We start from the raw sequence: 6,000 nt of genomic DNA, 5'->3' as shown, positions 1-6,000 counted from the left end.
GTTCCCATGATGCACTGGGCCAGGGTTCGACTAATTTGCATGTAGCCAGGTTCTGAACTGGGATGGTGCAGTGAGCTAAAAAACAGTGATGGATCAAGCCCTGATCTTTTGACTGAGTAGGAGTGTTCTGCTTAATTCAGATACTCTGTCCATCACCACCCCCTTTTGAATCGTTTTGGCCACCACAAGTGTGGAAGGGTATGCTCAGATGTGAGTCCCTTGCTCACTGCACCATCAGGATTCAAGCAAGCCGGGCCGAAGACGGCTGTAACGCCAGAAACTGGTCCCCGGAAGCTTGTTTCCTTTCCAGTAAAGAATTGGCTTGGTAGTTTGGTCTGCTCTGTTCCCATGATGCACTGGGCCAGGGTCAGACTAATTTGCATGTAGCCAGGTTCTGAACTGGGATGGTGCAGTGAGCTAAAAAACGTGATGGATCAAGCCCTGATCTTTTGACTGGGTAGGAGTGTTCTGCTTAATTCAGATACTCTGTCCATCACTACCCCCTTTTGAATCGTTTTGGCCACCACAAGTGTGGAAGGGTATGCTCAGATGTGAGTCCCTTGCTCACTGCACCATCAGGATTCAAGCAAGCCGGGCCAAAGACGGCTGTAATGCCAGAAACCGGTCCCCAAAAGCTTGTTTCCTTTCCAGTAAAGAATTGGCTTGATAGTTTGGTCTGCCCTTTTCCCATGATGCACTGGGCCAGGGTCAGACTAATTTGCATGTAGCCAGGTTCTGAACTGGGATGGTGCAGTGAGCTAAAAAACGGTGATGGATCAAGCGCTGATCTTTTGACTGGGTAGGAGTGTTCTGCTTAATTCATATACTCTGTCCATCACCACCCGCTTTTGAATCGTTTTGGCCACCACAAGTGTGGAAGGGTATGCTCAGATGTGAGTCCCTTGCTCACTGCACCATCAGGATTCAAGCAAGCTGGGCCGAAGACGGCTGTAATGCCAGAAACCGGTCCCCGGAAGCTTGTTTCCTTTCCAGTAAAGAATTGGCTTGGTAGTTTGGTCTGCCCTGTTCCCATGATGCACTGGGCCAGGGTCAGACTAATTTGCATGTAGCCAGGTTCTGAACTGGTATGGTGCAGTGAGCTAAAAAACTGTGATGGATCAAGCCCTGATCTTTTGACTGGGTAGGAGTGTTCTGATTAATTCAGATACTCTGTCCATCACCACCCCCTTTTGAATCGTTTTGGCCACCACAAGTGTGGAAGGGTATGCTCAGATGTGAGTCCCTTGCTCACTGCACCATCAGGATTCAAGCAAGCCGGGCCGAAGACGGCTGTAATGCCAGAAACCGGTCCCCGGAAGCTTGTTTCCTTTCCAGTAAAGAATTGGCTTGGTAGTTTGGTCTGCCCTGTTCCCATGATGCACTGGGCCAGTGTCAGACTAATTTGCATGTAGCCAGGTTCTGAACTGGGATGGTGCAGTGAGCTAAAAAACGGTGATGGATCAAGCCCTGATCTTTTGACTGGGTAGGAGTGTTCTGCTTAATTCAGATACTCTGTCCATCACCACCCCCTTTTGAATCGTTTTGGCCACCACAAGTGTGGAAGGGTATGCTCAGATGTGAGTCCCTTGCTCACTGCACCATCAGGATTCAAGCAAGCCGGGCCGAAGATGGCTGTAATGCCAGAAACCGGTCCCCGGAAGCTTGTTTCCTTTCCAGTAAAGAATTGGCTTTGTAGTTTGGTCTGCCCTGTTCCCATGATGCACTGGGCCAGGGTCAGACTAATTTGCATGTAGCCAGGTTCTGAACTGGGATGGTGCAGTGAGCTAACAAACGGTGATGGATCAAGCCCTGATCTTTTGACTGGGTAGGAGTGTTCTGCTTAATTCAGATACTCTGTCCATCACCACCCCCTTTTGAATCGTTTTGGCCACCACAAGTGTGGAAGGGTATGCTCAGATGTGAGTCCCTTGCTCACTGCACCATCAGGATTCAAGCAAGCCTGGCCGAAGACGGCTGTAATGCCAGAAACCGGTCCCCAGAAGCTTGTTTCCTTTCCAGTAAAGAATTGGGTTGGTAGTTTGGTCTGCCCTGTTCCCATGATGCACTGGGCCAGGGTCAGACTAATTTGCATGTAGCCAGGTTCTGAACTTGGATGGTGCAGTGAGCTAAAAAACGGTGATGGATCAAGCCCTGATCTTTTGACTGGGTAGGAGTGTTCTGCTTAATTCAGATACTCTGTCCATCACCACCCCCTTTTGAATCGTTTTGGCCACAACAAGTGTGGAAGGGTATGCTCAGATGTGAGTCCCTTGCTCACTGCACCATCAGGATTCAAGCAAGCCGGGCCGAAGACGGCTGTAATGCCAGAAACCGGTCCCCGGAAGCTTGTTTCCTTTCCAGTAAAGAATTGGCTTGGTAGTTTGGTCTTCCCTGTTCCCATGATGCACTGGGCCAGGGTCAGACTAATTTGCATGTAGCCAGGTTCTGAACTGGGATGGTGCAGTGAGCTAAAAAACGGTGATGGATCAAGCCCTGATCTTTTGACTGGGTAGGAGTGTTCTGCTTAATTCAGATACTCTGTCCATCACCACCCCCTTTTGAATCGTTTTGGCCACCATAAGTGTGGAAGGATATGCTCAGATGTGAGTCCCTTGCTCACTGCACCATCAGGATTCAAGCAAGCCGGGCCGAAGACGCCTGTAGTGCCAGAAACCGGTCCCCGGAAGCTTTTTTCCTTTCCAGTAAAGAATTGGCTTGGTAGTTTGGTCTGCCCTGTTCCCATGATGCACTGGGCCAGGGTCAGACTAATTTGCATGTAGCCAGGTGCTGAACTGGGATGGTGCAGTGAGCTAAAAAACGGTGATGGATCAAGCCCTGATCTTTTGACTGGGTAGGAGTGTTCTGCTTAATTCAGATACTCTGTCCATCACCACCCCCTTTTGAATCGTTTTGACCACCACAAGTGTGGAAGGGTATGCTCAGATGTGAGTCCCTTGCTCACTGCACCATCAGGATTCAAACAAGCCGGGCCGAAGACGGCTGTAATGCCAGAAACCGGTCCCCGGAAGCTTGTTTCCTTTCCATTAAAGAATTGGCTTGGTAGTTTGGTCTGCCCTGTTCCCATGATGCACTGGGCCAGGGTCAGACTAATTTGCATGTAGCCAGGTTCTGAACTGGGATGGTGCAGTAAGCTAAAAAACGGTGATGGATCAAGCCCTGATCTTTTGACTGGGTAGGAGTGTTCTGCTTAATTCAGATACTCTGTCCATCACCACCCCCTTTTGAATCGTTTTGGTCACCACAAGTGTGGAAGGGTATGCTCAGATGTGAGTCCCTTGCTTACTGCACCATCAGGATTCAAGCAAGCCGGGCCGAAGACGGCTGTAATGCCAGAAACCGGTCCCCGGAAGCTTGTTTCCTTTCCAGTAAAGAATTGGCTTGTTAGTTTGGTCTGCCCTGTTCCCATGATGCACTGGGCCAGGGTCAGACTAATTTGTATGTAGCCAGGTTCTGAACTGGGATGGTGCAGTGAGCTAAAAAACGGTGATGGATCAAGCCCTGATCCTTTGACTGGGTAGGAGTGTTCTGCTTAATTCAGATACTCTGTCCATCACCACCCCCTTTTGAATCGTTTTGGCCACCACAAGTGTGGAAGGGTATGCTCAGATGTGAGTCCCTTGCTCACTGCACCATCAGGATTCAAGCAAGCCGGGCCGAAGACGGCTGTAATGCCAGAAACCGGTCCCCGGAAGCTTGTTTCCTTTCCAGTAAAGAATTGGCTTGGTAGTTTGGTCTGCCCTGTTCCCATGATGCACTGTGCCAGGGTCAGACTAATTTGTATGTAGCCAGGTTCTGAACTGGGATGGTGCAGTGAGCTAAAAATCGGTGATGGATCAAGCCCTGATCTTTTGACTGGGTAGGAGTGTTCTGCTTAATTCAGATACTCTGTCCATCACCACCCCCTTTTGAATCGTTTTGGCCACCACAAGTGTGGAAGGGTATGCTCAGATGTGAGTCCCTTGCTCACTGCACCATCAGGATTCAAGCAAGCCGGGCCGTAGACGGCTGTAATGCCAGAAACCGGTCCCCGGAAGCTTGTTTACTTTCCAGTAAAGAATTGGCTTGGTAGTTTGGTCTGCCCTGTTCCCATGATGCACTGGGCCAGGGTCAGACTAATTTGCATGTAGCCAGGTTCCGAATTGGGATGGTGCAATGAGCTAAAAAACTGTGATGGATCAAGCCCTGATCTTTTGACTGGGTAGGAGTGTTCTGCTTAATTCAGATACTCTGTCCATCACCACCCCCTTTTGAATCATTTTGGCCACCACAAGTGTGGAAGGGTATGCTCAGATGTGAGTCCCTTGCTCACTGCACCATCAGGATTCAAGCAAGCCGGGCCGAAGAAGGCTGTAATGCCAGAAACCGGTCCCCGGAAGCTTGTTTCCTTTCCAGTAAAGAATTGGCTTGGTAGTTTGGTCTGCCCTGTTCCCATGATGCACTGGGCCAGGGTTCGACTAATTTGCATGTAGCCAGGTTCTGAACTGGGATGGTGCAGTGAGCTAAAAAACGGTGATGGATCAAGCCCTGATCTTTTGACTGGGTAGGAGTGTTCTGCTTAATTCATATACTCTGTCCATCACCACCCGCTTTTGAATCGTTTTGGCCACCACAAGTGTGGAAGGGTATGCTCAGATGTGAGTCCCTTGCTCACTGCACCATCAGGATTCAAGCAAGCTGGGCCGAAGACGGCTGTAATGCCAGAAACCGGTCCCCGGAAGCTTGTTTCCTTTCCAGTAAAGAATTGGCTTGGTAGTTTGGTCTGCCCTGTTCCCATGATGCACTGGGCCAGGGTCAGACTAATTTGCATGTAGCCAGGTTCTGAACTGGTATGGTGCAGTGAGCTAAAAAACTGTGATGGATCAAGCCCTGATCTTTTGACTGGGTAGGAGTGTTCTGATTAATTCAGATACTCTGTCCATCACCACCCCCTTTTGAATAGTTTTGGCCACCACAAGTGTGGAAGGGTATGCTCAGATGTGAGTCCCTTGCTCACTGCACCATCAGGATTCAAGCAAGCCTGGCCGAAGACGGCTGTAATGCCAGAAACCGGTTCCCGGAAGCTTGTTTCCTTTCCAGTAAAGAATTGGCTTGGTAGTTTGGTCTGCCCTGTTCCCATGATGAACTGGGCCAGGGTCAGACTAATTTGCATGTAGCCAGGTTCTGAACTGGGATGGTGCAGTGAGCTAAAAAACGGTGATGGATCAAGCCCTGATCTTTTGACTGGGTAGGAGTGTTCTGCTTAATTCAGATACTCTGTCCATCACCACCCCCTTTTGAATCGTTGTGGCCACCACAAGTGTGGAAGGGTATGCTCAGATGTGAGTCCCTTGCTCACTGCACCATCAGGATTCAAGCAAGCCGGGCCGAAGACGGCTGTAACGCCAGAAACTGGTCCCCGGAAGCTTGTTTCCTTTCCAGTAAAGAATTGGCTTGGTAGTTTGGTCTGCCCTGTTCCCATGATGCACTGGGCCAGGGTCAGACTAATTTGCATGTAGCCAGGTTCTGAACTGGGATGGTGCAGTGAGCTAAAAAACGGTGATGGATCAAGCCCTGATCTTTTGACTGGGTAGGAGTGTTCTGCTTAATTCAGATACTCTGTCCATCACCACCCCCTTTTGAATCGTTTTGGCCACCACAAGTGTGGAAGGGTATGCTCAGATGTGAGTCCCTTGCTCACTGCACCATCAGGATTCAATCAAGCCGGGCCGAAGACGGCTGTAATGCCAGAAACCGGTCCCCGGAAGCTTGTTTCCTTTCCAGTAAAGAATTGGCTTGGTAGTTTGTTCTGCCCTGTTCCCATGATGCACTGGGCCAGGGTTCGACTAATTTGCATGTAGCCAGGTTCTGAACTGGGATGGTGCAGTGAGCTAAAAAACAGTGATGGATCAAGCCCTGATCTTTTGACTGAGTAGGAGTGTTCTGCTTAATTCAGATACTCTGTCCATCACCACCCCCTTTTGAATCGTTTTGGCCACCACA

Source organism: Lissotriton helveticus, chromosome 1_2 (genome assembly GCF_964261635.1).
Source record: "Lissotriton helveticus chromosome 1_2, aLisHel1.1, whole genome shotgun sequence".
NCBI classification, from domain to species: Eukaryota; Metazoa; Chordata; class Amphibia; order Caudata; family Salamandridae; genus Lissotriton; species Lissotriton helveticus.
The sequence above is the reverse complement of the archived record's forward strand: the minus strand, read 5'-3'. Positions refer to the sequence as shown.